This window comes from Dipodomys spectabilis, unplaced genomic scaffold, assembly GCF_019054845.1.
Source record: "Dipodomys spectabilis isolate Male_0828 unplaced genomic scaffold, ASM1905484v1 ptg000190l, whole genome shotgun sequence".
Lineage (NCBI taxonomy): Eukaryota > Metazoa > Chordata > Mammalia > Rodentia > Heteromyidae > Dipodomys > Dipodomys spectabilis.
In genome coordinates this window covers 1,361,539-1,373,824 of record NW_024870867.1, presented here as the reverse complement: position 1 = coordinate 1,373,824, position 12,286 = coordinate 1,361,539, and the positions used below count along the sequence as shown (strand labels likewise).

At 35.0% G+C, this 12,286-nt stretch overlaps 1 protein-coding gene and 1 non-coding gene across 7 annotated transcripts in view; both read left to right on the top strand.

The window, feature by feature from the left end:
* The window catches only part of Dgkb (diacylglycerol kinase beta), a 547,855-nt gene that overhangs the window by 423,507 nt on the left and 112,062 nt on the right, over nt 1–12,286 (top strand). The gene's annotated exons all lie outside the window — the stretch shown is intronic.
* LOC122121596 lies at nt 8,075–8,211 on the top strand. The gene has a single exon (XR_006149974.1). It is a non-coding gene; the product is annotated as a small nucleolar RNA SNORA2/SNORA34 family (small nucleolar RNA).

Genomic DNA, 12,286 nt, shown 5'->3' with positions numbered 1-12,286 from the left:
TATGCATAATTGGAAAAGACTGAAAACTAAGACTTTTAAAATACGATAGACATCATTTTGGGCCTATATCAAAAGTGAGCAATTAATACTTTTAAGGTGAGTTGAAACTGGAAGATGAAAACAGGACAATGAATTTTTGTACTATAACATAAAAATCTACATGTATGTCATACTATGAATGGGTTTCTTAACTACCCATGATTTTATAACATCATGAATTAATTAGTAAGAAAAATATCAGTTCTCTGTGTAAGATTTTTAAATATCAACAGAGCTAATTATACTGTAAAAATGGCACTTGTTAAGTTCAAGTGCTTGATGGTAAATATAAAATTTTGAAATTCCTAATTTTTAGTTTAAAAATGAAAGTATTTCTGCAAACAATTGTTAAATCTACCAAATAGCTAACTCTTAATAACTATAGTCTTAATCTCTATAGCTCTTCAAAGTTTCAAAAAAAATACTGCGTGAAAAAAATACATCACAAGGATGTATCGGTGGATGAATGGATGGATGGATGGATGGATGGATGGATGGATAGATGGATAGACAGAACAGACAGATGGATGGATAAACGGATGAGACATACTGTGGCCTTTTGAGTACTGGGCAAGTGCTTTACCACTCTAGCCATACCTCCAGACATTGCTTTAGTTACTTTTCAGAAAGGATTTTGGTCAGTTAGCTGACCACAGTCATCCTAGCAATGCCTCCAGCATAGCTGGATTACAGTCATGGGCCCTATTCCCAGGTTGGTTTGTGTTTGCAAATTCCGGGGCTTGAACTCAGGGCCTTGGACTTGCCCATTTGGCTTGCTTGCTCATGACTGTTATTCTTATATTAGAACTGTGCCCTTAGTCTGGCATTTTTCTGGTGATTGGAAGTAGAAACTCATGAGTTTTTTTTTTTGCCCAGGCTGACTTCAAACCACATGTAAATAGAATTACAACTATGAGCCCCAGTGCTCACCTCCCTGCTTATTTATGAGATGTGACCTTGCTAACATTTTACTGTGTTGTGCTATAACTGGGATTACTGCCGTGCACCATGCACCATTTTTCTTTGAATAGGTATGATGATTCAGTATGTATCAAAAGTGTTTTATTCCTATTTCTCATTTCAGCACAAAGAATATTAAAAAGATGTACTCAGGAATAAAGATTTAAGAAAATTTGTATTTCTTTACCAATAATATTTTAAGGCTTAAAAAAAAAAACCCTGAAATTGTTGGCAGTGAAAAATGCGTTAATTACTGGTACAGTTTCAGTGCTGCTTGTTTCCTGAGAGGAAGAGAGAAGTTTTACCCAGCATTGCTTTTGCTTCAACAGTGCAAATGTCAAAACGAGGTAGGAAAATTGTTCTTATCTCACCAGTCTGAAGGTTTGCATTTCAAGAGCAGCTGACATAATGGATCAATGTGACTGCAGACCAGTCCCAGTACCCTGTAAAGGAGTTAGTGGAATCCCACTTAAGCCTCTATGTTTACACTAGGGCCTGTTGTCCATGAATATAAACTCATTCTGACTCTCCTTTCCAAAATAGATAGAAATAAACATATTCCTTTATGCTTCACAAGGAAGCCTATATTAATTTGCTCCAGAAAATAAACACATCATACACTGCAATTGTACCTGTAATGGGTACTGCTGTTTGGTGAGGTGTAGCGTTGTCTACAGTCATATACCACAATTTATCCATATTTCATAGGTACTTAACTGTTGTCATAATTGGAAATATACTAGAGACCACTAACCCTGCTTTATTTTTAAATTTTATTTTATTGTAAAGATGCTGTACAGAGTATATATGAGTAAGGCAGTGAGTACATTTCCTGTCAAGCCTGCTTACTTTAAATGCTGTGAGTAAGGGGGTGTCATTAACTGACTTAAATGCAGAACAAGAAAGCAATGTGAAGGGCTGGGAAGGTGGCTCAGTGGTAGAGCGCTTGCCTTGCATGCCTGAGGCCCTAGATTCAATTTCTCAGCACCACATAAGCAAAAAGAAAAAAAAAAGCCGGAAGTGGTGCTGTGGCTCAAGTGGTAGAGCGCTAGCCTTGAGCTGAAGAGCTGAGGGACAGCGCCCAGGCCCAGAGTTCGGGCCCCACGGTGGACCCCCCCACACACACAAAAAAGAAAGAAATCAATGTGAAGTATATGCCAATTACCCAATAATAACTTAAGAAATCTTGGATTGCTTCCTCTTCATCTTCTGTGGCAGTTCTGGATTTTCTATGTCACTTAGTCTGGGTTCATAAATCTTTCCAAGCATCTAGAGTGTGTCCATATCAATTATCTACTTTATGCAAATGTATATCTTTTGAGTCTTCTTCGGGAGCCCTAAGAACCCATGCCATGTGAACTCTCCAGCTCTTGCAGTTCTTTAAGTTCTTCCAGTGACAGGGCCACTCCCCTTTTAGCATTCCAAGAGAATTTGTGCATTCTATTTCCGGTGTGTTGGTGTTTGACCCTCAATATGTGTCTGATTTTCAAGTGAAGTAATGAAAAGACAACCTGAACAAGAAGGGGCCCAGAAAGAATTTAGAAGTTTCAGATTCTCAACTGCAACTCTCTAGACAACTCTCAGGATTATAAAATTGAACCGGAAACTAGATTTCACTAAATTCTGTTGCTTTTGTAACTAAGGCTATATAAGTTCTGAGCGTGGTCTCATAACTCTTCTTGCTTTTTGGCTACAGAAAATTAGATTTCCTTTTATCTTGCCAAAAAGGTCCTTTGGTTTTCACTTTTTGCCTAGAATCAGTAATTAATCTGAGTGATATTTTCTTCAAATCCATTTGAAACATGGAATTCAAGATCTGCTCTGTGCTAACCCCTGCAGATACTTGGTGAATAAGACAGAGAGGGCTTTGCCTCTAACAAATTATGTCATTTAATCCTAGCCACAGTCTTGGAAAGGAACTAATATTTTGCCACCTTCAAAGCTGAAGAAACTTGGACCATTTTTCTCAAATCATAGAACAAAAGAGCATGAAACTGTTATACCTCTACTTGTGGAACAGAAAAAAAAATGTCACTGAGAAGACAATGTCCTATGTGTCTAGCTTATTCTAGAAACAAGATCTCATACAATTCCAGTATAGTTCCCAAGGGCTTTCTTCTCTGAAGCCTCTCACCAGTGTTTAATGCCTGTTCCTCTTTCATGTCCTGACTGTCATCTGTCACTTTCACATTTACTTTTAGGCTTAGCTGATCACTTTTAAAATATAGTTTGAAGTTTGTAGTTTTGTAAGTGCTTAAATCTGAGGAATATTGTTGTATTGATCACGGCATAGATATTATAATTCATGAGTTAAAGGCTAAGGACATAGCTCACTAGCACAGTAGTGGCCTCAATTCCAGCACCTCAAGTACCTCCCTCCTCTCTCCACCATACACACACAATCATTGACTGAAAATATTTAATAGTAGTTGAGAATGTGATATAGAATTATAAGAAGAAAGTTTGTTATGAAATTAATGGTTTCACATTATTATTCTATTTTATTTACATTTTTGTGCCAGTCTTGTTCTTGAATTTAGGGCCCAGGCAATGTCTCTGAGCTTTGTTTCCTCAAAGCTAATGCTCTACCACTGGAGCCACAGTGCAATTTCTAGCTACTTTGGGTGGTTAATTGGAGATAAGAGTCTCACAGACTTTGCTCCCTGAGCTGGCTTTGAACCACAATCCTCAGAACTCAGCCTCCTGAGTAGCAAGGATTACAGTTATGAACAGAGTGTGACTATTATTGTATTTTTAATATGGGCATGTAGTTAAATAGATATAAAGATAAGATAGACAATCTCTAAAACATATAATAGTGAAAACTGATGATCTTTAAAACGAGATTTTTAGCATTAATTTTTTCAGAACTTCTAAAATAAGTTTGTATTACTTTTACAATATCCAAAAAGTTCAAACTTTTTTATTACAAAAGTATTTGTTTTTACCTTAAAGTCTGATATTAGATTCTTTAGACAATTTCATTGATAAATATGAACTGAAATGAAATAAACACCCACATAATTCAACAGGGGAATATTTGACTGGAAGAAAACAAAAGACCTCATACAAAATTAAGTCAATATTAAAAGTTTAAAAAAAAAACAGAAAAAACTAGGTAAATTATTTAGACAAAAGCTCTATAGAAAAGTAAAACAAATTACTTGCTTTAAATGCGCTAATATTACTTTTATCAACTAAATTACCGATACTATATGTTAACTGTTTCTATAGTTCATTATCGTTAATTAATGATTAATGCTGTATATGGTAAAAAGTTGTGTTTTATTTTCACATATAAATGAGTATATCTCTTTAATCCTAAGTATTCTAGTTCTTCTCTCCCATATGCTTGCGTAGCAACCAGTCACTCATCTTTCATTTAGAACATCCTCTAGTCTTTAACCTTTACTATTATCGAACTCTCTTCAATTAATATGCCCAGTCACACATTAGAAATATGTTAAAACTTGAATTAAATGTCTTGGATGAAACTTGTAATGCCATATCATTTTCTATGGAAGACTAATTAATTGAAGTCTGAATATGCTAAATGACCATAAGCATTTTCCATACTGTTAAAAGTCTTTTCTGTTTTGGAAATGAGAAAGAAATGTAATTTGAAAACGTGAAACATATTAGCTAGCAGATTCTACTATACACACAAAATTTTGCACGTCCTTCAGTTGTTTGTTTACATCCCATAGTAGTATGCCAACATGATGTGGCAAATTCAAGCAGAAAGAAGGATGAAAAGACAATTAAATTAGTTGTTATACTAAAGTAACTGATTGCCTTAAATGAAGAAGTACTAGCAATAAGGGAAGTCATATACTAGTGACATCAAATCTTGTTGTAGATATTAGAAAAGTTTAAAAACTGCAAAGCACTCAGTGGAAATCTGATCAGGAAAATGAACTAGGGCACTAGAGAAGCATACTTCCAGTGTCTGGTAGGGTGAGGGAATGTATTTATTAAGACAAAACAGCATGCAATCATAGTGCAGTTAGCTCCTTACTAACTACTTACCCGTGCAAGTCTTTCATTACTTTCTTTCCTGTGCACTGTAAACATTTGGAAACATGTATTTTAGGTCTTCTTTTCTCGGGATTGAGCTGGGTTCAATCAAAATAGTAACCAGTGAATACTAACCAACATAATGAAAATTTAACCAGTGAAAATTTGTGGGAAAAAAATGCCTAAGGATGGGAAGGGTGGCTAAAAACAATCTGTGAATGTCCCAAGGATTCATATATGTGAATCTTTATAAACATCAAGGTTACAGTTTAAAAAAAAAATGAGAATAAGCATCTAAATTTTACATATACTTCTAAAATCTGTACATTGAAGAGTAATGTACAAAAATGATGTGGTTCCCAATATGAACCATGATGTTTCTTAAAAGAAAGGTCATGGCTGGCCTAGTTCTTAGGTCAAGAATCAAAGTGGCCAGTAAGTATTTTATATCAGTGCTTCACCAAATGGGCTATCCAAGCATCTTGAGAAAGACTTGTATGGATTTGTGGGAGCCCAAATTTGAACATGGAACAGCCATTTACTGAAATGGTTAATGTTGTATGAAGCATGTGTCTTTTGTTTGGTTGGTTTGGGGCTTTTTGTTTTGGTTTGGGTTTTTACTTGTATCACTATTATTATTATTTTGTGTATATGCCAGTCTTGGGGCTTGAAATGGATCTGGACACTGTCTCCATGATTTATTTTACTCAAGGCTAGCTTTCTATCACTTAAGCCATGGCTCCACTTCTGGTTTTTTAGTGGTTAATTGAAAGTAAAAGTCTCACACTTGTATGGGCTGGCTTTGAATTGTGATCCGAAGATCTCAGCCTCCTGAATATCTAGGATTACAAGAGTAAGACACTAGTGCCAAGCAAGCATGTATTTTGTTGATACCTATGGTCAAATTAAAAAAGTTGTTCAAAACTCTGCTAAACTCTTACAAAGTTGATGAGGATACCATATTAATCAGATGTGCCCCACAAAACAAAACAAACGTTAAAGATCTTATGTTGAAATAAAAGGAAAACAAGACAATATGACTTAATATTTCACATGAAGTAGTGATGAGTTTAATCTTAAACATTTAAGTTTTGGCTGATTTGATTGTTCTAAGTTTCATCTATCCTCTCATTTTCCTTACATGTTCATCTGGTTTCACTTTGTTTTCTTCACACAAACCAATGTGATCCATTTGTTTAAATATAACATTCTATAAAAACAAAGACAAAAGGGTGGCACTTTAGTGATGTGTTTCGTTAGGAACTAGACAAGCTATGTACTATTGTAGAACCTTTTAATAATGACTGTCTTCTTGTCTTTCATGTCCATTTTAGAAGTAATTACAGAGATCAGATCTCTATTAGTATCATTAAAAATAGAGATAGAAGCCATGTGCCGTGCCTCATGCCTGTAACCCTAGATACTGGAGAAGTTGAGATCTGAGGAGCTCAATTTGAAGCCAGACCTAGTAGGAAAGCCTATGAAATTCTTATCTCCACAAAACTACAGAAGAAATTTTTTAAAGCTGTAAGTGGAGCTATAACTCAAGTGGTAGAGTGCTATCCTTGGGCCAAAAAAAGCTCAAGGACTGTGCCTAGGCCCTAAGTTCAAGCCCTAAGACTAGCACCAAAGAATAAAATTAAGATAGACACTAAAATGGTTTTATGAGTAAGTGAAAAGTCATAGATAGTACATTAATAATCTCCATAAAATAAACTCCAAAATTGAAATCTGTCACTATTGCAACTGTTCTATATGCCCAAATTAGACCACGTTCATAATATATATGGCTAAATAATTTCCATTAGGCTTAACATAGGCCTACATGCATGAACAGACACATTTTCTACTTTATTGAATAGCTGAAGAATTCCATAAAATTTCCATTAAAATTCACAGACTATTGAAGGACACATCTTATTTTTTAGTTTAAAAACTGAAAACTCAAATGACATTTACAAGCTGTAAGCTCACTACTGGACATTAAATTGGCAATGCTTACCTACCAGGGGAAATATGAGTGAAACATTGGCTAGCAACTGAAAAAAAAAAAAAAACAATCTGTTTGGGCTGTAATGTGAAACACCAAACCAGCAATTTCTTTTTTTCTGAAGCTCATCTTATTACCTGGCGTTCTGAAGCAGAAAACTAGATGTAAGCGAATGCTATGAGGCTTAGCACAAAGTACGCTGTAGAATGCTGTGTATTATGACAGAAAAATCTGGGAATATTGCAGAAATCAAAATGCTCTTAATGGTGCAATAAAAAAATCTATAAAATGTTGCAATATAAAAATAAGCTGTCTTACATGAACTGGATATAATCATACTAAATTAGAGCAATGACAGCCTCAAAAACTAAAAATAAGAAGAAAATTCAATGGAAAAGTTATCATTTTAACTTGAATCATACACATAACACATAAAATTTACTTTTAAGGTAAAGAATTACAAGTTGATTTTTTTACATATGTGTGTGAAGTCTTGTTTACTTTAAATGAATGTGTGTATGTGTATATGTGTGTGTCTTTGTGTGTGTGTGTGTTCCCTCTAGACAGCAAACTGTGAAGGTAGTATAAATAACTGGACAAAACAGTTATTAAAAAGCCTATTTTTGAATCTAGCATTTTATTAAAACTTTAAATTATATGTAGATGTTTACTCTCTTCCTCTATTAGTTGATAAAATTTTCAATCCTTGAGTGCTTTCATGATGGTAAAAGGAACATTTAGAAGCAAAATGCCTGAAAATTAATCAGTGAGCACTAGGCTACCTTCATTGTAGGAAAACGAGGCACCATCTAAAGATGTCATAGCTAAAGAAATGACTGCGTTTATCTAGAGCAAGGGCTGTACTGTAAGTGACAGTTGACCTTTGGAATTTCTAATCCTCTTGTGGATGACTGACTTTGATGCATATTAGGTAACAGAATGCCACCCTGATTCCCTAGGTGTATTTCAGCTTGAATACAGTATGGTGCAGCTGGATGAAGTAAAGTTTAATCCCAGCAAGGAAACATCAAATAGGCAAGAAATAAATGAAGATAAGAAAGAAGAGTATTGGCCCTGAATCAAAGCCAGCAGTTTGGTGAAGCTGTTTTGGTTTCAAGCAGGAGCCTAAAGAATGTCTTTCTTGGTCTGTTGGCCATTTCAGAACTTTGGAAATGTAATGGTCAGTTCATTAGAAAGAAACAGTGGTTAAAAAAAAAAGAAGAAGAAGAAAAAAGAGTAGAGGCTGTATATAATCAAATTAGGAGGGAAAGTGAATAAAAATTCAAATAGCAAATTTAGCAAGTAAATTATTCAAGAAATTTGTCTTTTCTTGCTTTTGCCTTTACTTTGTTTATTCACTGATAAATTATATTATAAAGATGGAGAGAATAGCAGCACTGCAATCTTTGTGAGAAACTACCTGAGTCTGTTATTTCCGAATGCTAAAATATTACTACTGGGGTCCTAATGAAGAAAAGAGACATTCTAAAACCTCCTTTTTGAGAGAATATGGAAGTCTCTAATCCGTGAGCCTAACAAGAACAGTATGCCATATTAAACATCTCATCTAGCATACCTGATAACTAAGAGGGCAAAAGTAGCCTCCTTTTCCAGATCTCTATCTTCAGCCACATGGACCAGCCATTTTTTTTTTTTTTACTATCTTAACTAGCTATTTATAACCTCAAGGAGGGTTTGTGTGTGTGTGTGTACACGCACGCGTGAGTGCACGTACGTGTGCACATGTGTGTGTATGTACATAGGAAATATAAAACATGAAAGATAAAAGGAAATAAAGAGACCGAAACAAAGTTATGCTTGACTAACTTTATCCTCTCATTGCTACATATTCTAGTCAAAAGAGATATTTTTACTTTGCTGTTAATGTTTAACGTTTGATTTAAACCTTATGATTTTTAGACTTTAGAAATATATTTACAAAATGGTACATGTGTTAAAACAAATAAAATGTGAAATATCACAAATAGATAAACTACAGAAAAGTGCAATCCTTTATTTTTAAAACCTCTGTGATTAGAATCATGACAAATATATACAAATACATTACAGGCTGTGTATGCCATATGCAACTGATGCCTAATAGTAAAGGAAAGCTAAAACCCAATCAAATCTGCATCTAGTAAAATGATTTCCTCAAGAAAACCCATCTGGCTTCAAACAAATGTCATCTTTGACTGATAAACCAACGTCTAATGAATTTCTGTGTGGAGTGAGTCATTAAATTTGACAGCCACTTGCTCTAGTTGAAATAAGGTTCCTTAAAGTTCATTTCTGATAATAGAAATAAGACTAAGCATTTTCCTAACATCACATTATCTGACCTTTTCCGCTTGACTCATACATATACTAGATATTGCAAATAAGGGAAACCATGGGACCTATGTTTCTTTGGGCCTGGCTTACTTCACTTAATATAATTTTTTCCAAGTTTTTCCATTTCCTAACAAATGGGGCAATGTCATTCTTTCTGATGGAGGCATAGAATTCCATTGTGTATATATACCACATTTTCTTGATCCATTCATCTACTGAGGGGCATCTGGGCTGGTTCCATATCTTAGCTATGGTAAACAATGCTGCAATAAACATAGTTGTGCTGGTAGCTTTAATGTGGTCTTGTTTGTAAACATTTGGGTAAATGCCCAAAAGTAGAATTGCTGGGTCATAGGGGAGCTCTATGTGAAGACTTTTGAGGAACCTCCATACTGCTTTCCAAAGTGGTTGAACAAGTTTACATTCCCACCAACAATGCAGTAAGGTTCCCTTCTGTCCACATCCCCTCCAGCATCTGTTGTTGTTAGAGTTCTTGATTTTTGCCATTCTATCTGGAGTGAGGTGGTATCTCAATGTTGTTTTGATTTGCATTTCTTTTATGGCTAGGGATGTTGAGCATTTCTTCATGTGTCTATTGGCCATCCTTCTTTCTTCTTCAAAGAAGTTTCTCTTTAGGAAAATGAACCCTTAGATATGTATTTTAATGTTTTTTTTCTTTCATGCATTTGTTTCTAACTCATTTATAAGATTATCTCTTTGTTGCTTTGTATGTCCCTCCCCCACAGTATAACCCCTGCTTTCACTATATTTGATGTCAGTATAACTTGTAGAAGAGATGGGGAAAAACAAGTCGTTTAAGGATACAGGTGGACCTGTTGGAACAATGAGAAGTACAAGTTGACATGTCGAAAACGAGCTTTACAATGTTGGTGTGGGGGGTGGGGTGGGGGAGGCGGGGAGGATTGGATGGGGGGGGTGGGGGGAGGCTGGGAAGGGATGTAAAGGGTAAACAAAGGAGGAGGCTGCAATGCTTGATAAGAAATGTACGCATTATCCTGCCCATGTAATTGTAACCCCTCTGTACAATGTGTTCACAAAAAAAAATAAAATAAAAAAAAGAAGTTCTAGAATATTGTTAAATGGCAACGCCTTTGTACAGCTGCTTAAAGACAATAAAAATCTTTAAAAATAAAAAAAAGGAAATAAAAAAATCAGGAAACTGAAAAAGAGTGAAGCCACAGAAGAAACATTATTTAAAATAATGTATTTGTTAAAACTGCTTTCTAAATATCTTTATGAAAGTTTATATGCTTAGTAATAAAATCAAGAAAAGCAAGTGTCAAAAAAATAACAGCACAAAATGGTCTACTGCTGGAAGGAAATGTAGAGATATTGCAATGACAAGATTTGTCTGACGGTGCACAATAGGTTTGTTGAATAATTGTGTATCAAGTAAGCTTATAATGATTGATTACTAATAAAATAAGTGATTATTCACACATACACCTTTTATACATAAAATAAGGGACAACTTGGGTGATTGTGAGTGCATTTGTATATGTCAATAGGCAAACCATTTCATAGACCATTTAAGAAAAGCCAGTTTGAAGATGAGAAGCAAAATAAATGAAATGACAGAAATGTACTAACATTTTCCTTTTTTTTCTTTTTTTTTGGGGGGGGATCATCTAGTCGTGGGGCCTGAACTCTGGGCCTGGGTGCTGTCCCTCAGGTCTTCAGCTCAAGGGTAGCGCTCTACGACTTGAGCCACAGTGCCACTTCTGGCTTTTTTCTTTTTGCTTATGTGGTGCTGAGGAATTGAACCCAGGGCCTCATGCATGCAAGGCAAGCACTCTACCACTGAGCCACCTTCCCAGCCCCTGTACTAACATTTTCTGAAATGCTGATGCACTAATATTGGAAATGCCAATGAGATCTAAAATGAAGCAAAGTTTTAAGTTATTTTAGGAAATACTAATATCACATAAGGACTGAAAATATTGAAGACCTTTGGATACTAGGCCAAAAATATTTTTTTTTATTTTTTGCTAGATGTCTTTCAGTAATCATACAAGTATAACTATATATTCTGCTACCTATCTCAGAAGAGGTTGATATGGTAATATAATAATCAAGTATCCTATATCATAACTTGCCATGCTTTTTTTCAAATATTTCCATATGGTCTTACGTTCAAGATGTTTTGTCTGTGTTATCTTTAGTTTCTGAGATTTTATTATGAGGTGACATTCTACCACATAGTAGTGAATAGTAACTTCCTAGATAGCCCTTCTCAAGAATGAAAATGGCCACCATGCCTCTTGGGGATGCATAACAGACTATAAGGGAAGGGTAGATATTGAAGTTTCCCCTTATAAGATATTCAATAATACTTGAATAATGAATAATGGTTTCATAGTTGATAACTGTTTCTGAAGACCTTTTAAAGAAAATTTTAAAAAAATCTATATCTGACAAATCGCACGCTGATTATAGGCAATGCAAGAAGTATTTTTTATTATTCCTTAAAAGAATCTGGTTGAATAAATTTGTGCTTCATCCTGAAAACCTTCTCCTCTTTAATACTTTCCCATTTACCACATTGTAATGGTTTGAAAGCCTCATATTATTGATGAGGGCAAATATAGTCATCTTCACATCACAGTGACTATTCTGAGCCAGCACAGGGTCTGGCACTGTGTAGCTGGAGCACTTCCGGGCTGTCTTTGACGCCTATGGAATGAATGGAATTATGGTAATTAGAATATGGGTTCTCCTTCTAGAAGCCTTAATTTTCAGAAACAATGAGTATGTGCATATATATACACACACACATACATATATATACACACACACACAGCAAGGTAGAATAAAGGTTGCATGTAGAATTAAAGTTGCTAGTTGGTTAACTTTAAAGTAGAAAAGATTAAGCTGGTGCTATGATAGCTCACACCTGCAATCACAGAAACTCAGAAAGCTGAGATC